At 38.4% G+C, this 24,152-nt stretch overlaps 1 protein-coding gene across 3 annotated transcripts in view; it reads right to left on the bottom strand.

Moving 5' to 3' along the window:
* The window catches only part of AKAP6 (A-kinase anchoring protein 6), a 314,103-nt gene that overhangs the window by 282,269 nt on the left and 7,682 nt on the right, over positions 1-24,152 (bottom strand). The window contains exon 2 of one of the 3 annotated variants that reach the window (XM_067462875.1): positions 6,759-6,882. The exons of the other annotated variants lie outside the window; for them this stretch is intronic. The gene's annotated coding sequence lies outside the window, so the exon portion shown is untranslated. The remainder of the gene's footprint in view (positions 1-6,758; positions 6,883-24,152) is intronic. 3 annotated transcript variants of the gene reach the window in all.

The following is a 24,152-nucleotide window of genomic DNA, read 5'->3' as shown; positions in this document are numbered from 1 at the left end:
CGGTTAACCATCCCTCTTCTATAGACTGTCTTGCATAATTCTGATCAGATAATATCTATGCTCTGCTGTACATCTGCCACAGGAGCATAATTGCTTAATGTACAAGTCTTCTAAATTTAACATTTCAAGACTTTAGACAGACACGATGTGCAATTAGTATAGTTGGCTTCCAAGGATTAGCTAGTTCAAGAATCTGTTGATTTAGACTATAATTGTATATTGTTTACTGAAAGTAAACCACACAGAGCTCAATGAGACTCAACTTTGGGTGGCTATATGGAAAACTGTACTGCAAAATTCAGATTGCGTTGCTCCTCTCTCCTCTTCATACTAGGAAAATCTAAGGCAGCATTTCCTGAACAGATCCCTTCCTAATGATTTGGATCAGTCATCATTCCTGATCTCTGGTTAGCATACATCAAGACCCCTTCTACACTGTCATATAAAATCCAGATTTTTTTTCATGTCAGGAGCAACTTGAGAAGCTGCAAGTCACTTCTGGTGTGAGAGAATTGGCCGTCTGCAAGGACGTTGCCCAGGGGATGCCCGGATGTTTTGATGTTTTATCATCCTTGTGTGAGGCTTCTCTCATGTCCCCACATGGGGAGCTGGAGCTGACAGACAGGAGCTCAGCCATACTCTCCCCAAATTCGAACTGGCAACCTTCAAGTCAGCAACCCAACCTTCGGGCCAGCAGTCCTGCTGGCACAAGGGCTGAACCCACTGCGCCACCAGGGGCTCCTGAAAATCCAAATTCTCTGCTTTGAACTGGATTATATGGCAGTGTAGATTCATATAATCCAGTTCAAAGCAGTTAATGAGGATTATTTGCTTTGATAAATTAGATTATATGACAGTTCAGAAGGGGCCGTAGAAGTTCCTCAACATTTTGAGTCATCTTGGCACCTCAACCAATGCTAAATGGCTCACTCCTCCTTGCACTAAATGTGCAACAGGACTGTTTGAGCAATTACCACCCAACATTGCCATGATCATATCACTGTGGTTCCTTTAGAAAAGTAGATATTCTTCAAACACATGTGAGAAGCTCTTACATATTTCATGTACACATTTTTAATGCACGGGGATGTGCCCATAGAAAAGGCAAGTCGTGGTTCAGGAGAGCAATATTGTGGTTTACAATTCAGTATGTGTAACCCTGATCACAGATATCATATGTATATTTATAATGTATGTTTGTTGTTTATTCATTCAGTCGCTTCCAACTCTTCCTGACCTCATGGTCACATATCATGTATAGTTATCACATAATCCTGGTCTTGTAGTGGCATTGCTTTAACATCACATTTACTACACACTAACACAAATGCTTGGCATTGGACAATCATGAAACAGAAAGACACTCGTATAAGCCAGAGAAAAGTACTGGAATGTGTTGCCAAGCATAAATTGAGCAGTGGTTGAAATGCTAGGTTGGGAGTCAGGAGAACTGGGTCCAAGTCTCCAGTCCACCTTGGCTCCATCAGTATCTCTCAACCAAATCGGTACAAAATAGAAATGTAACAAAACTTGTGCTGTTTTTACTATTATTATTTTAATTACTCTAAAAGAAAACTAATATCTTGTTCTTTCTTTTCATCCCACTCTTAAATTTGCTGTACTGTCCAAAGTAGAATAAAGCTAAAGTTATACTTGTGATTAGATGGTGAACAAATCAAAGAGAAATGTACTGTTATAATGCTACATTCATGCACGGATTACCGAGATGAAGCTGATGGTGGAAAGAAAACATGTGCTTCAAGTTTGACATATATAAAATCAGACAGTTCCATAAAGGCATCATATATCTTCATGGCTACAAATATGACAGGAAACCTATTTATGTGACAAGATATTAACAGTTGTGACACATTACAAAGAATTCAATTGGGTGACAGCATCTAAGAAAAGAATTGGATGCACTTTTAGTTTACATTAAGCCCCACTGTGGTCAGTGATACTTCTTCTAAAAATGTCAGAGAATTATAGTACAGATGGCTTAGGAATGCAGAACTGCAACAAAACTGGAAAAGCCACAATTATTATTATTATTATTATTATTATTATTATTATTATTATTATTTAAAATCGCTTGAGAGAACATCTCTCTAGAAATGTCTATATCCTTCAGCATAACTCTATGGTAAACTTCTGATGGAGGTTGACTATAGAGTCAAATTGGTGGATCTAGAGATTCCCAGAGAGAACAGTTTTAGTCTAATTCACGAAATTTAAATCTGCAAATGTGGAAGACCAGCTGAACATGTTTCTAATCCCAAATTCAGTTGAATCATAGAGTTCAAGAGACCTCGTGGGCCAGCCAGTCCAACCCCCTGCCAAGAAGCAGGAAAATTGCAGTCAAAGCACCCCCAACTGATGGCCATCCAGCCTTTGTTTAAAAGCCTCCATAAAAGAAGCCTCCACCACATGCCAAGGCAGAGAGTTCCACTGCTGAACAGCTCTCACAGTTACAAAGTTCTTCCTAATGTTCAGGTGACATCTCCTTTCCTGTAGTTTGAAGCCATTGTTATGTGTCCTAGTCTCAAAGGCAGCAGAAAACAAGCTTGTTCCCACCTCGCTATGACTTTCCCTCACATATTTATGCATGGCTGGCTATCATGTCTTCTCTCAGCCTTCTCTTCTTCAGGCTAAACATGCCCAGCAATTTAAGCCACTCCTCATAAGACTTGTTCTCCAGACCCTTGATCATTTTAGTCACCCTCCTCTAGACACATTCCAGCTTGTCAACATCTCCCTTCAATTGCAGTGCCCAGAATTGAACACAATATTCCAGGTGTGGTCTGACCAAGGCAGAATAGAGGGGTAGCATGACTTTCCTGGATCTAAACACTAGACTCCTATTGATGCAAGGCAAAATCCCATTGGCTTTTTTTTACCACCACATGGCATTGTTGGTTCATGTTTAACTTGTTGTCCACGAGGACTCCAAGATCTTTTTCACATGTACTGCTCTTGAGCCATGCGTCTGCCATTCTGTATATTTGCATTTTATTTTTTCTGCCTAAGTGGAGTGTCTTGTATTTGTCCCTTTTGAACTTCAGTTTGTTAGTTTTGGCCCATTTCTCTAATCTGTTAAGATAGTTTTGAATTCTACTTCTGTTTTCTGGGGTATTGGCTGTCCCTCCCAATTGATAGGGAACAAATCCCATTATGAGTTACTGCCAGGGATGTATATTTATACTCTCGTACAACAGAAGTTGTCATGATCACATTAGTACCTATATTATTTATTATTTCGGTCATTTCTACCCCGCCCTTCTCACCCCCTAGGGGGGACTCAGGGCGGCTTACATCCGGCACAATTATCTGCATTGTGACTGAGAAGTTCTGTAGGAAACTTCAGCTTGCCAAAATCACAGTAAAGTAATCAGTTACTGCACCCTAGCACAAATGCTAAGTATTATTGTTTCCCCCAGTCTGCTTTAGACAGCAGGAAATGAATTGATGGATATCATCTCTCCACATTTCCATTCCTAAGAACATTCTAAGATGACCTTTGCTCAGTGAATATTGGAAAAATCTGGTATCTACCTAAAGCCTTTTCAATACAAAAATATTTGCTTTATATTATTTATATATCCCACCTCTCTCCCAGCATGGGATTCAAGATGGATCACAAACATACTTCTGGGATGATCTTTGGGAAACTGTATATACACCTATTACCTTCCCAAAATAGTGTTTTACAGTGGTGATGATGGTAATGCTTGAGGTTGATTTTAAAAATGTGTGATAAAAGAAGTATAACAAAGTACGGGTGGGCTCTAGGTTGTCTCCATGGCCAATTTTGCAGCTCCTAAACTCTGTGTGACAACCTCATTCCACCCAGTATCTCCAGGCAAGACAAATGTTTCTATCAAAAATACTGTCTGGAAACTTCGAGAGGTAGCAGATTCCTTAAAAAAAAGCTCACCCACAACATCTCCAAAAAATAAATTCAGAGATTGGTTTCTGGTCAGTTCCAGATTGCTGATTTCTAAATCCTTCCCCATCCTTCTGTGGAGGGTTCTGGGGATGAAAACTGGCCCCAGGATCCTTCAGTGTTGTCTCTCTTGGATGTATATGGATTCTTGGGAGGAATGATCTGCCATCACTTTGAAGATCAAAGTAAATATGACCATGCTCAGCACTTATTATCAGGATTGTAGATGGATTTCCATAGCCATTTTATATTATGCCGTCTCATAAATTTTTATATGGGGAACCAGTATTATTGCTCCATGGGCAAAAATAACATCTCGAATTTTCTTCAAAAAATATATGTTGCCTGGACATAATTATGATAAATGTCCCAAACCACCAGAGAGTTTATTCAGGATTATACCAAGACTAAATAGGCAATTTGACCTAGATTTGTTAAAATGATGACTTTAGCCTACTTCTAGTATTCAATTGCCATTTTTATATATGGTGCTCATAAAATTCAAATTCAGCTGAGTGAAGTAACTTCTACACCCGAACTGGAAAGCCCACAGGTCCTGAGACTCATTTTAACAGCCTCCATACCTTCCGAAATGTCACGCAAAATGTATTTTTATGTTTGACTGAAAGTAAGCAGACATTCACTTCCTATTAACACACATACACATACAATCCATGAATTTGGTAAAGAAAGACTCCGTGCTTTTTTAAAAAGATGATTGTGAAATTCTCCACCATGATCCAGATTTCCACACATAAAGTGTCTAGAGACTCCAGAGTCCACAAAAATGGTAGGGAGCTACATCATTGTTGCCCAATTTCACTATTTGCCTTGCTTAAGCCTTCGGTTGTATAGTAATACAGAGTTAGCCAATTGTGCATACTTTCTTGTACATAGGAGCCTCTGTTTCAAGTTGACAAAATGCCACTGTATGGGGTACAAGGTGCCTGCCACAGTGAATTATTGTTTCTAAAGGAAGTCCCCATAGCAAGTGAGCAAAAATAGATCCAGCATGCAAAATGTAAATTCAGACTGGCAAGAATGGCTTTGTCCTGAAGGTGCAAACTTTGTAGATCAATGCAATCTGACAGAGAACGAACATCGTAGAAAATATGTAGGCTACAGAATATAAATATGACCAGTGAAGGGAAGGGAAGTCAGGATAGAAAATATTCTAGAACATCAATAAGGTGCCTTTATGTAATTTTTCAACAACTGAAGAGTTCGGGAATTGTGTTGTTTGGAGATAGAGGGCAGAAAATATTCTGCCACATACTGATAAACCTATCTCTCAAAGAGAATCAGCTGTATCAATTGCACAAAGCACACTGTTTTTTAACATATTGTGTAGTTAGATCAGTGGGCATTTCAATCCGGGACTTTATTTATTTATTTATTTATTTATTTTTTGCACTTATTGACCGCCCCTCTCAGCCCGAAGGCGACTCGGGGCGGTGAACAATAACATAGAGGACAAGATACAATAATCTAGACAATACATACCAGACGATACAACATAACATATACTTCCATCACATTTAATTTTGCCCCAAGAAGTTTTCAATTTGACCTAGAATACATAGCATATTCACCAAGATTTTCCTCATATCCTGCTTTATGCAGCAGAAAGTCTCCTTTTGGTTATGTTTGGGAGCTTGCAAGGTTGCCCGGCCAAAAAGCTATCGCCATCTTTTTATGTGACTGCTGACAAACAAGGGCTGGCATATGTCACAAGTAACAAGGAATCCTTTTTCTTGAAGCACAAATTATATCCATTGGTTTCATATTTTATAGATTCATTTCATTAAGCATCCCAATACAAGAACAGCACACTGTGGGCCTCAATGTTGAAATTCTATAATTCCGCCTCAGGCCAAAAGAAATGCATGGATTGTGAATATTGGCTTGTCAAAGAGTTATTTGATCTACTGAAAATGCCAACTTTCATATGAATTATTTTTTGCATCATTTTGCTTTCAAAGCAATGCCTCTACAACTTTGTAGTGTACACGCTATAGTTACTCTTTACATTACAGAGTTATGAAATTCACATCACTTTTACTGCCTTTTATGAAATCTTAGGATTTGTCATTCTCTGCTAGATAACTTTACTTGTTTATTATTAAGAATGACTTCTAAGCACCAAACCACAAATTCCAGAATTCCACAGTGTGAAATAAGAGTTAAAATGCTATACAGTATTTGGATAGTCAATGTGTTCTGTAGTGCGGATGCTATTGAACAGATAAGAGAAGAAATAGTAAAAATGGAATGCTAGTTTGCATTCCTTTTTTAAAGACACTTCCTAATCAGTTTAACTGGAATGTTCTTGAGGAAATGTTTGAATCACTATGTCAGCACCAGAAAGCCAGAATTTTGTCTCAAAGGAAGGTGGACACAATATCAGGTCTGTGGATGAAGTTGGATGGAAATATTTCAGGAATTCTTTAGTTGTGTATTTCTGCATATAAATCAGCTGCCGTGTGTCTCATTGTGCCCTGCTTCACATCCAATTAACAGATATCCACCTTTTTTAAAAAAGGGTATCATAGTGAATTGACTACAATTTTTAAAATAAAAAAACTGTTGTTTTAAGTACTGGTGTGTTAATATTAAGGCAGATATTATTATCCTAGCTTTTACTACATTGAATGAAACTGGGAACCAAAAGGTGGGTATGTATGTATATGTGTGTGTGTGTGTATAAACATATACACACATCATATATATATGATGGCACTGAAAATAGGGAGAGCGTGAATGAGCTCTCTCTGTCAGCTCCAGCTCCCCATGCAGGGACATGAGAAAAGCCTACCATAAGGATGGTAAAACATCAAAACATCTGTGTGTCCCCTGGGCAACATCCTTGCAGACGGCCAGTTCTTTCACACCGGAAGCGATTTGCAGTTTCTCAAGTCACTCCTGTCATAGAAAAAACCCTGAAAATAGCTTTCAAATGCTGTGGTCAATTTTCATTTCAACACTTCAATCCACAAGTGTTGCAATACTGAGTTGTCAAATCTAATGCACTCAATATCTACAGAAAAAAACAGTTATAAATGGGGTTCTAGCAATCATTTCTGAAAACCCAGACAGCTCAAGAGGCCAGCAACATTTTGTTTTTGCTAGCAGTGGAGTAGGAAAGGCTGAGAAGCATTAGAATGCAAAAAGCAATTCTGCAGCAAGTATCATAAAGATATGATGGAAATCTGCTACTAACAGCTGGCATTTTAGATGTGTGAATGCCCTGTGGGAAAAAATCATTGAGTGGGAAGGGGGATTGTGAAAGTATGGGAAATGACAAGGTCTGCATTACAATAAAGCTGAATAAGGAGTCACCTGAGTGAATTAGGTCACTAAGCAAAGTCAGGAGAAGATCATGCCCAAGGGGACCAAGGCAACAGGCAAGCAGAAAAAGACTGGGATGTCCAAAACATAGTACAATCTTTAACATTTTTGTTCAACCTGGAGTTGTCATATTTTAAGGACTTGCCTTTCTTCTCCAGTTATCAGGGAAAAATGAAGTAATCTCAGGGCAATAGTGTTGCCTTGAAAGTGTGTGTGTGTGTGTGTTCCTTCTTTATTGGTCAGAATTTTCAACAAATTTAATATCATACTATGTATAACTGTGGCTGATGCTTAATCTACCACAATAATATTATCGAGAGCTGCCCCTAATAAAAAAAACATCCTTGTAATAGCATTAGGGTCCATTTCACAAGAGGTTGTGTCTAAGTTTTCATCTCCTGAAATCTCATGGCCTGGTATAGTTCTTACCTTAAACTGCAACTCAGATGTATGTTTCTGGTACATGGGTATGGGAAAGCAATCCTAGATAAGTTTACCTGTCTGAACGGATTCTCCCCTATGAACCATCAAGGTTGTTAAGATCTTCTGGAGGGGCCCTGCGCTCGGTCCCACCACCCTCGCAATCACGTCTGGTGGGGATGAGGGACAGGGCCTTCTCGGTGGTGGCCCTTTGGCTCTGGAACTCTCTCCCACTGGAGATTAGAACTGCCCCTTCTCTCCTGACTTTTAGAAAACTGGTGAAAACTTGGCTCTGGAATTTAGCATTTGATGAGTGAGTCAATAACTCCTGACCACACGGATGGATGGCGATGAATTGTGACTTCATTCTGATGACTTGGCCTTATGTAATTATATGATTGTATTTTAATGTGTTAGTGTATTATGAGATGTGATGTTTTAAACTATTGTTTATGAATCTTTTGTTGTGAATCGGACTGAGTCCCTCTGCAGAGGTCGAGAAGACCGGTATATAAAAGTTCTAAATACATAAATAAATAAATAATTCTTGGAAGATTTTATTATTCCTTTGCTCTGTTTTTATCGCACCTTTTTCCTGATATGGCAACTCAAGGCGGCTAACAGCAAACATGACACAATATCATTAAAACATAGAAAATGTATTAAAATATTAACACTAAAACCAATTAAATTGTTTGTGTCGCGGAGCATAACAATATTAAAATACAATTAAAACTACATTTAAGATGAGGATAAAACAGAAGGTCCAAAAGAGGATGACAAATGCAGAACTGAAAATCCCTATCTCTTTCATCTTGCAATTCCTTCTGGAAAGAGACTTGGAAGTCCCATCAGCCCAAAGGCAGGCCAAGTTAAGTCTGCAGGTGCTTAAGTAGTATTGCTCACTGTTTAAACAATACCAGGCACTTAGCAACAACTCCATGAGACCAAGAAATTCTAGGCCCCAAATACAAATCAATAAATGTCAAAACCAAACCAAGAATGTCAGTATCCTTCCAATACAGATTCATAATCAAGTAAAATGTGTCTCAGCTCATTATAAAAAGTTTCCAGTTAAACTTCCCTGACAAGTAAAGTAATTTACTTTCCTCCAGGAGTCATTTCTGAAATGTATATTTACATTCATGTCTCCCAAGAAACATTTCTGAAATGCAGATTAAAACCAGAGGATCATGTTACCTTATTAACCACAAACAGTAGATGGAATATGCCTTTCATTGTGCTTCAAATAAATATCTGAAGCCTGCTAGTCTTACTCAGAAAAGTAACATTTAGCATAGCCTGAAATAACAAAAAGGACTGTAATAAGGAAGCATGCATTCTAAACAGCAAAATCTAAATCGATAAAGTGGTTACAGTTATCTATAGAGAGAGTATTTGTATTCTATAACTTTGCTTGGCCTGCCATGTCTCTTGGAGTGCCTGCCCATTACATTTTTATTCCTGTAATAAAATGCCACAGGATAAATGGAAAGACTTAATGCTATGCGTAATTCCTTCTCTTTCAGAATTCAAGATTTACTAAATGAAAGCCACCTTTTCCACTTATTTAAAAAATAGTCAAAATAGAGCGAATAGAACAACCTCCCTCCAAGTGCCCTCCCCCCCCCCCCCCCCCCCCGGACAGACAGACACACACACACACACACACTGTAACTTGCCTTATACAGAATGGGATTTTGGTACCCACAGCTATACTGTTGACAGGGACTTAAAGAGGCTCTGCAGGGTTTCAGTTACGATTCAACCACATGGCTACAAATTTGGTACTATCACATGTGCAATCATCTCCCTGCATTAAAGTTGGAATAAAGCAAACACTGAAGTCATGACAGAAGCAATGACAAGGTGAATGAGTGCAATTCTGCGAGTGGTCTCCCAGCCTAAATGCTCTTCTCAAACATGTTGTAATTGAAAGCATTGACTTGTGATAGCTTTCAAGGAGCTCGATTGGCTGCCATTCATTTTCTGGTCCCAATTCAAGATGCAGATTATCATCTATAAAGCCTTGAATGGTTTGGGACCTGCCTACCTTTGTGACCGCATCTCCTATCACAAACCTGCACGATCTCTTCAATCTTCTGGAGAGGACCTCCTTCGCCCCTTCCTCTATCACACGCACAACTTGTGGGAACGAGGGAGAGAGCCTTCTCCGCTGGGGCCCCCCAGCTTTGGAACTCGCTACCTGGTGAGATTAGGCAAGCCCCACCCTAGCAGCCTTTAAGAATGATCTAAAAACTTGCCTCTTCCTATGTGCCTTTGGAGAGTGACCCTTTAACTTATTTTTGTGTGTTTCTATCTACAGTTGTCCTCATGATGCATTTTCCCCTGTTCTTAATGAAGGCCTAACCCCACTGTTCCTCCTTCTTGGCTCCTCCCTTACAAATACACTCTTTCTATTTCTATCTCATCCAGGGTTTTATCATTTTATCTTGTGCATTCGGCCCACCCTTTGTGTTTGACTTTCATTATGTTATTTTGCACTGTTTATTTTATTTTGTTATTTTATGTATTTTGTTGAGATGTAACTTTTCTGTTGTTTTGAATTTTATTTTGCTGCACTGTATATTTCAGGCTTGGCCTCATGTTAGCTGCCCCGAGTCCCCTTCGGGGAGATGGTGGTGGGGTATAAATAAATATTATTATTATTATTATTATTATTATTATTATCATCATCTTTATTTTGCTTATACTGGCTGATCAGCAGACATCATTGTAGTAAATGAGGCAGCTAGGATCCATTCAGTTTTTGTGGTTGCACCGACTTTATGGTGATCCTGTGAATGAGAAACCACCAGGTGACCCTGCTGTCAACAGACTGCTCTGAGGTCTTGCAAACTAAAGACCATTGCTTCCTTGATTCGTTTTATCCACTTTTAATGTGGCTTTCTTCTTTTCCTACTGCATGTCTTCCCATGATGTGTCCAAAGCACAAAAGTCTGAATTTAGTCATTTTGGTTCCCAAGGAAAGTTCAAGTTTGATTTACCCATCTATTTGTCTTTTTGCTGGTCCATGGTATCAGCACCTCATTTCAAATGAGTTTATTCTCTTCTCTTAAATGTCTAGCTTTTGCAACCATACATAGAAATCAGAAGTATGAGGACACTCAGTATTTACTTTGTAGGGAATCAGACAGGGTCATACTTGAGGGTTGGTTGTGCATGGAACATTGTGCTTTCTTTCTGGCAATTCAAACAAAGCACTCTTCTGATTTGTTCTCCTTCATTTCCCAAATGCAACTGTGCATTTTTCATGGTCCAATAAACACAACAAATTGAAAGAAACTGGGCTGCTGTGGTGTCATTTATTAGTGTCTTTTCTTAAACCACAAAGTAGAACTATTTGTGTGTCTGACATCGCATGTGGTGACATGGGGTATGTGTGCTTATTATCATATGTTAAATGTTATGCTTTATCCCTGTGAATACCTCCTCCTTTTAGCTGCTTTTCCTTCCTTTCCCCCCTCAGCATTGTGATTTCTAGCAGGCAAACAGAAACAGTCTAATCTGATTTGTTCTGGTGTAGTGATGACATGTCAGCTTGGTGATTGCCATGTGATTGACAACTCACTGCATCTACAGTCCTTACCACTACAGACTCAAAAAGCCATGAATACAATGGAAAGCAGAAAAAATGGGTTTGAAAATCCTGAATCAGATATTGAAATGGAGACATTTCCATATGGCAAATACAGAATAGCACTACATCTGCCCAACAATGCAGTATTAAAGTTAACTTCTGGATGGTCATGATGGGATAAGGAGTCAGGGCAATGTCATCTTTCCTCTCCTACCACAAACTGAAACAGTTCTCTGGACTGTAGGGCTTTTAGGTCCGGTGATCTTTGTCCTGCTGTATTGATTTCATACAATATCAAAAATGTGGGTGATCGTTGCAGTAGTTGCAGTTCTTGCTCTGTTGGCACTCCTTTCCCTCTATTGTTTTCCCATGTCCCCTCTCCCCTTTCGGTCACAGTTGTGAAGAAAACCAGAAATGCTGGAAACATGTGAGAGTAACACCACGATAAATAACATGATCTGCTTTCCCCCTTCATCACACATGTCACTTTTTTTTAAAAAAAAAAGTGATCACCAAGCCATGAAAATGTTTTAGAGATCCTCTTTGAACTGTCATCTTCTATATTCCTGTTCAAAATTGTAACCTGAAATAATGTAGAGTTTTTTGAGTGCAAAAAAGTGTTTGAATTGCAGAGATGTCAAAAAGGCACTAATTGTTTTATTTTTCTCTTTCTTTTTCTTTCTTATTCTCATTGCATTCTCCTTATGCACTTGAAGACACATATGGATTTTGTATTGACCAAAAAAAAAATTGTGGACTGATCAGAACAAAACAAAAGAAAAGGAATGTAAGCATACAGAAATAAGGAACAGCTAGAGAAGCTGAAATTGACACATTTGTTCTTGCCTAAATTAAATAGAATAAAACAAACAAACAAACAGGACTTCTTATTGACAAGAGAAAGACAAGAGCAGTTTTATGGGAGTATTCAATTATCAAACATGCCCTATTGATCTTCTCTTTCATGTGAGTAGATAAAAAATAGATGAAGATCTTATGGAATTCTGAGGTTCGTAGTTCAGTGGGGCACTTAAGCGCTCTAGCTGGAAATACTATAAATGCTTCATGGCTGTTACAGTAGAATTATACACCTATAATTGTGTAGTATGAACACTTCCCTAATTTTCTAGCTTTTCCAATGCAACCTTCTCATTCAACTGGATCTGCTGACCAGGAGCTAAGCTGCATGGTATCAAATGACTCTGTTTCATAATGACACTTATGGGTTGGCTTTATTCATGCTCTACTTGGTATACATTACCATAGAATCATAGAATCATAGAGTTTGAAGAGGCCACAGGGGTCACCTAGTCCAACCCTCTGCCATGCAGGAAAGCACAATCAAAGTATCCCTGACAGATGGACATCCAGCCTGTTTAAAAGCTTCTAAGGAAGGAGCTTCCACCACATTCCAAGGTAGAGAGTTCCCTTGCTGAACAGCTCTTACCATTAGGAATTTCTTTCTAATGTTCAGGTGGAGTCTCCTTTCCTGTAATTTGAACCCATTGATCCAAGTCCTAGTTTCAAGGGCAGCAGAAAAGAAACCTGCTCTCTCTTCCTTATGACACCCTTTCAATATTTATAATGGCTATCATGCCTCCTCTCAACCTTCTCTTTTGCAGGCCAAATATATCCAGTTCTTCAAGATTCTCCCCCTTTTCTGGTCTCCAAAGCTTTTATCGTTTTATTTGACCTCCTTGGGACACATTCCAGCTTGTCAATATCTATTTTGAACTGTGGTGACCAGAATTGGACACAGTATTCCAGATGAGACCTGACCAAAGCAGAATAGAAAGGCACCACAACTTCCCTTGATCTAGACACTCTGTGCTACTCTGCTGCTGAGTATGCATGCCCAGTGTGGAACACATCTCACCACACTAAAACAGTGGATGTGGCTCTTAATGAGACATGCCGCATTATCACGGGGTGTCTGCGCCCTACACCACTGGAGAAATTACACTGCTTAGCCGGTATTGCACCACCTGACATCCGCCGGGAAGTAGCAGCCAATAGTGAAAGGGCCAAGGCAGAGACATCTCCAGCTCATCCCTTGTTTGGGTATCAGCCAGCACGCCAACGACTTAAATCTAGACATAGTTTTCTAAGATCTACAGAGACACTCACTGGAACACCTCAGCAAGCGAGGTGCGTACAATTATGAAATGGCAATGCTTATGACTGGAAAAGAAGACACGATAAAAAAGATGAACTATTTCAGTTTAGAAAAGGCATTATACTTAACTTGCAGTGGTGAGTCTTCAAACTCGATAAAAAAATAAATATAAAGAACTGGTCAGTTTTAATTATATTAAAGATTGTACTAAACTGAATAAAAAGCATACTACATACAAAGGAAATACATTTAAAAACACACCTACAAACAACACAAACACCCTAAAATATGACTTTCAACATTTTTTCTCAGCAGCTACATGTTCATTTATTTCATTTGACCTCTCCCTTGATACCTCTGCTTCTTACATTTCTGAAATTTAAGACCTCTTATTATCAACTCATTCTCTTTTATATAAAAAAGTCCCCAAATCTTTTTTTAAAATAAACAATTGTTTTCTCCCCAATCAAACAAGTTTATTTATTCATCTGAGCCAAGCCCATCAATTTCAACAGCCATTCTCCCTTCATCTTTCCAACTATCCAGAATCCTTCCATTCTGCAAAACACATATAGAACAATTGGGTAGAGTTTGTAATGGTGGCTTAGGTATTTGGGAAAATATAGAGCCAAAGAGTAACTTTTCCAGATTCCAGGGTTAAACCCTTGATGGATGAAGAAAGCAGGGGCAAGCAACTTGTATGACACACATACCACCAGATGTAACACCCTTGTGCACTGTTCTGTTCATGGAGCAGTTTCTGGGACTACAATAGCATTTAAGTGGGTTGAAAGCAGGTCCTGTTCTAGCTGTGTGGCAAAGATAATTCTATCCAACTATGGCCTCATTCATTCATTGCAACAAGCAATGTTAGTTGGACAGTTGTCTGGGATACATGGTAGGGCCATTCTAAGCCTGCCTGCTTGATTGACAACAAAAGAGACCTCCAATGCTTGGTACTCCTGATGGCTGTTCCACATAAATTATGGATTGTGGCAAATGTGCCACTATAACAAATATGAAATATTAGTGGATATGGAACAGTTGCGGTTCTGTAATTCTAGGATATAAATCTCTAACGGCAAAGGAGGATGCCAACTGACATTTTTCATTTCATAACACCATCATAAAGAATACTCTTCAGAGTATATTACATAACAATACCCAAAAATGTTTTTGAAGAGAAAGAGCAAAGGAAGAAAGAGAGTTCTTATTACTTAACTGTTGTGAAAACTGGCTGCAATGGAACTAAACATTAAGGCATGCACACACACACACACGCGCACGCACACACACATATGTAGATACATGAAATGAAGCTAACCTTGCTTTTCCAAGTTTTTAAAAATGAAAAGGGTAGTACAGCTTCTTACTGTTCTTGAATACTCATGGCCTGTGGTTAAAGTAGAGGAAGGATGGTCTGAGTGGGGCCCACTCCCCACTCAGACCAAAGATTGCCGCTGTGTTGAATGCAACAAGTGTTAAATTCCAAAAGAGGAACCTTACAGCTAAGTAAGTTGCCCTAATGGTGGCAAACTATAATAAACCATGATAGCACAAGATGTTATGGGTTTTCATGTGCCATTGTCAGCATATTCATAGCTGTCCTGCAAATAAAAAAAAATAGTTTGAATGGTGTTTGTGCCAATAGGAACCAAGAAAGATGAAAGTAATAGATAAGGGGTTGCAGAAGCAGTAGGAGGAAATGAGGTGTGCAGTAGAACTACAAACAGTAGTCCAGAAGGAATCAGGGCAAATTGCTGCATCAAACATTTCTCAAAAGCCAGAGCTCCACTGGGTATATGTATGGGTCTAGTCCAACGAGCTTAAAATGATGGTAGAAATTTCCTAGTAGAAATATCAGGGAGGTGATTTGTGATTAGAGGAAAATGGTGGTCATTCAAAGGTAAAAAGGAAAAATTCTCCATGCAAAGGTCAAAGACTGGAAACCAAATATAGCCCACTAGGGTTTCCTTTGTGGCTCTAAAGCCTCTTATGTTGCTATTTTTGACCACTGATTAGAGATAAGAGGATATTAAAACTTCAAATAGCCTGTATAGAACTGAGCTGTGCTTTGGAGGCATAAATGCTGTAGCATTGGGAATTGCTTCTAAGTAAAGTTTGTTGGAATTGAGCTGTGCTTTGTATGGTAACTAGGAAATTAGCAAAATTAGGCAGAATGACATTTGTCCTTAGTCACTGTGCTTTGCACTTCCCACATCTTTCATTCTGTCTACTAATGGAAGACAGTTCTTCACACTCTTCCTGGATTAGGATTTGCACACTCTCGACTGACACAAATTGTCCATAAGTGATAATGAAAGCCAAGGCCAGAAGACTGTCTTTGGAAACTGCCAAAAATGGCTTGTAACCATTCTACTGGCTATCACTCCATTTCAAGGTGCTGGTTTTGATCTTTGAAGTTCTACATGGCTTGTGTCTAGACTATTTGAAGAAGTATATTTCCTTAGATAGGGCAAGCATTAATATCTGCAGGAGGGGGTCTTATCTCACTCCTATCACCTTCACAGATGTGTTGGTAAAGGCTCAGGAGAAACCTTTCTGTGCCTGCTCCTCGGCCACAGAACTCCCTTCTGCAGGTGATCCACTGGACCCCCTTTCTGCTCTCTTTCCACCTGCAGATGAAGATGCTTTTATTCAAGCAAGCCAGGCCTTTACATTTTAATTATATAACAGTAGTATGTGTGCAAATTAGTGTGCTGTGTATTTAAATGTATTATTACAACTATGATTTAAACATTTTACTTGTTTAAGCTGACTTTAAAAATATATATTGTAGGTAACTTGATATCCATTTTGGGGGAAAGTCAGGATGCAAATTCAATCTTTCAATAGATTCAGAATTTACTAGAATGCCTGAATAGTTTTGAATCTAAAATTGTTTCAATCTCTTTTTATTTTCATCCACTGATGCTCTCTCTAGATCAACTTAAGAAGTTATGCTTGGATGCAAATATGGTATGTTTTTTCCATCTTTCACTTTGCAGGACACTTAAATGACAGTATTAAAAAAAAAAGTCAAAAGATCCTGTGGCTGCTGTTGCTTTGTGTGAGCAGAGCGCTCTGGGATTAGGGGAATCCCTGGCATACAGCCTCACTGTAATTGTTTGTAACAAGGATTAAGCAGGCCTTTTGCCTTTTGACTGTTTTCTGTTAGACTGAACATATGGTACATGAGATTTTCCTGCTTCTGACCCATCTGCCACTGACTTGTCTAATTGCAGGGTCTTTTTAAAATCACCAATAAGATTCTGAAGACAGAAGTAGTTGCATTTCCTATCGAGGTAATTCAAATAATCTAATTTGATTCTTGCAGAATATTCAGAAAGCAGTATGAAATATTTACAAAATAATCCCATGTAATATTTCATTTCTCTACAACTCTGTGAATGTTTATTCACATGGAAGTTCCAGTGAATTTTCATGTATAAAATTTCTTTTTTCACAGACCACATAATGCCAACCATTTTCCAAATTCTTTTAAAATCTTTAAGACTTATTAGATTTTTTTTTATTTTCATCCTTTAAAAAAAGATAAAGCAATACTGTGTTCATACTTACATACCACTGTTGAATAGAAATGTATTCCAACATTTTTAATTCAAGGAAAAAGTTAATTTGGTTTATAGTGAGTAATCAAAGGGTTCACAGGATAGTAATGAGCAAACCATTTCTGTAGAGTTTCATTAGACCTGAGAATCATGAACCAACCTCCATCACTCCCAAAATGTTTTAGTGAAGGGTTGAAATCATGTGGAGCTCTAGCACAAGCAGTTCTCGCTAGCATAGGTAATGGTGCAGAATGCTAGGAATTACATTCCAACAACATCCAGAGAGCCAACCTTATTTTTATCCTAGCTGAGCTATAGAATCTAGACATATGACCTGAAATACTAAGTAATATCATGTTTACATAAAGCTATTGGTGGGTTAAATACTAAATTATTTTATGTCTGTTTGGGAAACCACATTCTGTAGGTTATCCCAAAGTAATTAGGTGGGAAATTCATTAACTAAAGAGGAAACAGCAGCTGAATGAGACCAACAAACTGTATTGTATACCAGATCCATTACCGTATGTCCACAGAATATAAGAAAATATTGCCCAACAGTAAGGGAATATGGTACCATTCATTGTGTTCCCTTTTTTACACTGATATTTCAATATCATAAGCAGGTAGAAACATTGGCATTATGTCCCAACTATAGCTGTTTTATCATGGTCATTCACTCCAGTGCTATCTGTATGGACACTGTTTGGCAAACGCCATTGATGGAGTGATGATTACAGTGAGGATGATTTTTTAAAGCACTAAACCCATGAACAAATGGCTTGCGTGGAGAAGGATCTATTTTACTGTAATTCCATTATCTTTCACTGGTGGCAAATGTAACTACAAAAGAGTCCTAGTGGTGAGGAAGAGAATTCACAAGACAAGTTCTTTACTCTTCAATATGTGAATGGGACAATGGTGTGTTGTAATTGAAAGATTATCTTGTGTTTACTCTTGATTATATTCAATTCAATTACATATGTCAGTGACCGATATCTGATTTTTTTTTTAAAAAAATGATATTATATAATACACCACAAGTACTTTTGTTAAAGACAAAGCCTATGCAACAGTTCCACTTTGTACTAGCAAAAGAGGTCTGGACAACACTGACAATTTTGGCTTTTCTCCGTTTCTTATTTTTGTAATCTTCAGTTCATCGTGTACTTTGTCTCTTTTTTAAAAGGTTCACATGACCTTTGTATAGTTCATATATTATAGATGTATAGTTTTCAGTTGTTATTTGTATATAAAATTTAAAAATGCACATCTTTTGCAAGCAGTGTTTCCAATATAATGTGTTTTTTTGTAACAAACAAAAACATAAATGTTCAGACAACAAGTAAGATTTAATGCATGAGAAGTATGAGCTGTCTGATCAGCACCTTATTATGTCTAAAGTACTAAAACACTGAAAAATTATGTCACTTCTGCTCTGTTCTGCAAAAGTCAGTGTCCAAGTGCATTTTTCAAAGGTGAGTTTTAGCTGAATAAAACCCCACATTATCTGCTTTGAACTGGAATATATAGCAGTGTGGACTCTGATAATCCAGTGTAAAGCAGATATTGTGGAATTTTCTGCCTTGATATTTTGGGGGCGCTTCCAGACAGCAGCAAATCATGGGTTTTGATCAAGGGCAAAAAATCCCAGGACTTCAGAATATACAGACCCAGAATGTCTGCCTCCGTCGTCCAGACTTGCTGCTTCATTGCGAGATTTAGAAGCTTCCAAGATGGCTTCCACGGGACTTCACCAGAAATTTCAGTGGGGTTTTAAAAAAAAACTTAAGATGCAAACATGCAAAGATGCGAATCATTGTACAAGTTCAATTCCTGGGTTATATAAGCTGCCATTTGTAGTGCTTCCTCCTGTGTTTTGAGGGAACAGCGGCTGGCCACCCTCCTGTTTGCTGCAGAAGCTTCTGGGATAAGGGCACTGTCTGGAAGGGCCCTGGGTTATATGACTATGTGGAAGGACCCTTACACCTTTTTAAAGGTGAGTTCACATTTGGCTATGCTGAAACCATACAATTAATAAATGTACCCTGCTAAGACACTGTTATCTTGATTTATAACTTTGATGATAGTGAATATATCTCTATTCAGCTATCACCAGTTTTACTTCCAATATACAATTCACATACACAGACCAGGAATTTGTCATCAGTATCAGAGCTCTTCTTGTTTCAAACATTTCTTCCTGGTTCTTACCATCATCTCCCAGATTGTGGATCAGCAACCTAATTTGGCTGGGGAGAAGAAGCTGTTTAGTTATTGCTATCTCTATTGTTAGACAATTCAGGATCAGAAATCCTTTCAGTCTAGAACTTGAGCTCTAGTAGTAGATCCCAAATCTATCTCCTGCCTATTTCAATACTAAGGAATGGAATTTGGTGCAAATCTAACAGTGCTTAATTCTTTTCGAAATACAGTCCTTGTGTTGACAGTGAAGAGACATCAATACTGTTAGTGACAGAGGGAGCTCTAAGACATATACTTATATGTTGCTGCTGATACTCTTTGCTTACTGGTGCCTACAGGTCCTATTACATGATGCAAGGTCCATTTCATTGGTCACTCAAGCACATGTAGGCAAAGAAACTGCAGCAAGTACTTTTGGGGGAGGGAAATGACCTCACTTGTTTTAAATTTCATTATGTATGTCAAAAGTGGAGGTTTTTTGTGTGTGATGGGTAGACCTGTCTGCAGCTCATCCTCTCTAACAATAACGTGTCTTTAGGGGTTTGTTTTGCACGCAATGTTTTCATCTTGTTTGATTCTCCTTTGCCAAAACAGCTGGCACTTTGTCAGAGAAAGACACTGAATAAAGCAATAAATGTTTTCTGCTTTACCGTTATTATTATAAAACTGTGTAGCTCTGTAGGAACAACATATTTTAAGTTTCTCCTTTGGGGCAGAGGTTAAAAACTTGTGTGGTCGTGCAAGATCTGCCAAAAGAAGGAGGAGGAAGATAGTGACCTTGGGGAATATGACATGGATTGCTAGGAGTCATCTCTCTACTGTGTGACAAGTCTGATGCACATTTTATTACATATGGAAGAGAAACAAGCATATGAAATGGAGTGAGTAGGTATCCAGTCCTCATCTAGCATTCTTAAACTAATTGCCTTCTTACAAATGCATTTTTGAGATGTGTGTGATAAGGTCCCTAGAATGAGGCCTTTTGTTTTATTTCTTTGAGTGAAGCTACACTGTAGAATTAATGCTGTTTGATATGACTGTAAGTGCCTTGAGTCAATGCTATGGAATTATGGAACTTGTAGTCTTCTCCGTCAAACTACAACCCCCGTGCTTCTATAGCATTGAGCCATGGAAGTTAGAATGATGTCAAATTAGACAGTGTAGATGCATCCTAGGTTTCTTTCTTTACTTTATACATTCAAGCCTTTTTGCTTCCTGCCTGCAGATATCACTTTTCCCTTTCCCCCAATAGGTAGTATTTTATGGCTGTTTGTTTGGAGACAGAGCATCCATCACTTTCTGCTTCAGAATGGCTTACACCCACACATTTCAGGGCTCTTCTACTGAAATTCAAGTAATCTTCTTTTGTCTATCTCCTTTTCAATCTCAGTTGGATTTCCTGAAACAATAAGTATAAGATTTACCTTTTTAACCTTACAAGAGCACCCTGAGTATTTCTCTCCTGTTTACTATCACATGATCATGTTGCACTGGCTACGCTTAATATAGACATCAAATATTCCCACACTTTACTACCTCTTCACCTTTTTTCCCTGTGGGAGATGAAGTGATAAGTAAACTGAATCAAATTGGCTTTTTCGTCCTCTCCTCCTGTAGAAAACTGCACCATGTGTGCTCAAGTAACCATAGCATCCATAAAGTATAACAGAGAGATATAGAAAGAAAATCTTTATTCTAGATAGCAATGGTAAAATTAGGATATTAAGGCATCATACAGGTTGGAATGTTCCTCTGGATAGTTAGAAGAGATTTTTAAAAGGTTATATCTTTGGAACTGACAACCAGTTAAGGAATACAATAAAATTACTCATTTATTTTTATCTCATCTTTCTCCCATATGGGACTCAACATCTAAAACAACATCTAAAAGTGTAATTAACGTTTCAATAAAATTAATCCAAAATAAGATATAGTCATTAAAATGAAATCAAATAGACAACACAGCACATTATTCAAGACCCATTGCCATTGAGCAGACAGTTTCCAAAGGTCTGCTGAAACAAAAATGTCTTCACCTACCACACTATCCCTCCTAGGAGGGTGACCCAGAACATAGGCGTGGCCACCAAAAAGGCTCTCTTCTGTGTCACAATTCTGCTTACACAGAAGTAGATGTACATTATCAGATTTTCCATGGTCAGAGAAGCCAGGAATCTGGCCCTTCAGTGTTCTAGCCTCTGCCAATTCTTCCTCAGATTTATGCCAGTGACACAAATCAGAACAGGAATGAAAGAATGAGAGAGAATTAAGGCAATGCTGTCTTTGAAAAATACCTTCACCTCCTCTCACCAAAAGGATACATATGTTTTGACATCTTTCTAATTCCCACATAGCTTGACTCATAAAGGGTATTTCCTCTCACCTTACATAACTCTGTTCTCCAAGTAATTAAATTAACGCTTGGTTAACTGGATGCATCTTCATCGTTACTGGATAATGGAATATCATAATCTTACTTCCTTTGTGGTTGTTTTGTCCATGGTCTTTTTCCTCTTTCATCTGCTGGCTACTCAACCTGGTGCAAGTTCAATCTCCCAATGACTGGGAAATTCCAGGAGTTGTGGTCCAAAAAAGAACATTTCCAAGCTCTGATAAAATGTTAAAATCAATTAAAAGCTTTGACTGTAGGCTCTTTCAATGGATTACTAACATTTTACTGGCTGAAACTGAACACTACAGGAGCTTTCTTCTTAAAAGCATGTCAACTCACAATAGGCTTTATATCATGAAATGTGAGACATCTACTTGGTGAATCTTGATAAAAGAAGCACGAGTGTTCCATGAGTTAAGAATTATGGTATTCTCCAAGTAAAATATATAACTCTTAGTTGTTTTGAAAAGAGGCCAAATAGACTGGATAGAGGTCTAGTGAAGCAATCTTTGAAATGCAGCCATAGTAAATTTAGACTGCCCAAAAGAAAAAAAGAAAGGAAAAATACTGCAGTTCAAAGAATAGCTTCTATAGCCACTACTTTAATGTTGCTGTACTGGCTACGTTGCGTTCCTCACAGCCAAGCTTTTGTGATTATCAAAGGGAGTATGGTTAAGACAATCATCTCCCTTATCAGTGATGACAATGAACAAGAGTGTTAGTTCTCAGAGAATGTCCAGCTGCCCTTGAAAGGTTTAGCACATGGAGTGGCCCCTGCCAAATCCCAGAGGAGATGTATAATGGTGGTAGGGGACTCCCTACTGAGGGGAACAGTGTCTTGTAGGCCTGACAGGAGGTCTCAAGAGGTGTGCTGTCTGTCTGGAACAAAAATCTGTGATGTTAATGAAAGGATGATAAGACTCATGAAACCCACTGACCATTCCCCCTTCCTTTTGGTCTATGTAGAACCAATGGCACTGTAAGGCATAGCCTTCAGAACATCACACGGGATTACAAGACTCTCAGTAGGAAGCTGAAGGATCTTGATACACAGGTTGTCATTTTTCCTCTCCCAGGAAAACACTAAATATAGAAACCATGTGCTATGAGCAGCAGCTTAGGAGAAGGCTGAGAGGTGACATGATAGCCATGTTTAAATATTTGAAAGGATGTCATACTGACGAGGAAGCAAGCTTGTCTTCTGCTGCTCCAGAGATTAAGACACAGTGCAATGAATTCTAACTACAGGAAAATAGATTTCATCTAAACATTTGAATTTCCTGATGACAAGGACTGCTTGACAATCAGAATGTAGTGGGGTCTCCTTCTTTGAAGGTTTTAAACAGAGACTAGATGCTGTTGGGAGAGTTCTGAGTGTGTATCCCTGCATGGAAGTGGATTGAAAAGGATGGCCCTTGTGGTCTCTCCCAACTTGATGACTCTATGAATTGTAGGAGACAGAGGGCATCTTGGAGGTACATACATTACTTGCTGATTTGTATAATCCAATAATCATAGTTGTAGCTCAGATCTAGCAAAAGGAGGTGTGGCACTAGCCTTATTTGTTCAGACTGCAAAAATATGAGCACTTGATTATTTTTGGCAATTTTTTCCAGGGCTACTGCAATGGAGTACTGAGGCACATCTTCGCAATTCACTAACAAGGTTCTTAGTGCCTCTACTATGTTACTAAATAAACTATGATCCCCACATCCACAGGGGACATGTTCCTGAACTCACAGTGCAAACAGAAACCATGGATATAGTAAACCCTATTGAAAGGAATGACTTATGCTGGAAGGGACTCGGGCGGCTCACAGCATGACTACGCATACCATATAATTGCCTGAATGACCTAAAAAAATCCTAACTGACATATTTTGATGAATACAAGTAGATGAAACACGGGATAACAATCCCAACTGTATATGTATATGTAAAATTGCATGATATAGATTGTGATAAAGGATTCTGGCCATAGTAAGCAAATGCAGAAACAAGCAATCAGCCAGTTGGTCTAGTAATACATTTAATTTTCTCAACAAAAAAAACCCCTGGAGGATAAAAAAACTGCATCAGATAAAGTTATCATATCATTCAAAAAGTTATATAATTTCATCCAAAAGATAACTTAACCTGAGTCTCTTCTGGAGGAAAGTTTCACAGTGGGAGAGTTGTCCCCATGGAAGCCAAAGTTAATGCATAAAGCTGCCCACAGCAGACATTTAATAATACTCCTTCAGTCATGATTGAAGCACCTAATGAATATGCTTAGAAGAAAAATATTTGAATGCTAAGGAAACTTTCTTTAAATATAGATTTTTCAAGCTGCCTGTTTTCCATTAGGTAGTATCAACAGGATTCCTGCAATTTGCAGATGATTTTAAGAGCAAAGAATTGATAAAGTTTGAATATGAAAACCAATAAAGCTGAAACATATATTAGAATTAACAAGCCTTGGGTGTGTGTATTTTACTCAGCATTGATCATATTCAGCATGATTATTATCATCTGTGTGCATTCAGAAGAAGAGCTATAAGCCACGCTAAACACCT

This window comes from Anolis sagrei, chromosome 1 (genome assembly GCF_037176765.1).
Source record: "Anolis sagrei isolate rAnoSag1 chromosome 1, rAnoSag1.mat, whole genome shotgun sequence".
NCBI lineage: Eukaryota > Metazoa > Chordata > Lepidosauria > Squamata > Dactyloidae > Anolis > Anolis sagrei.
This window is presented reverse-complemented; position numbering and strand designations above follow the sequence as displayed.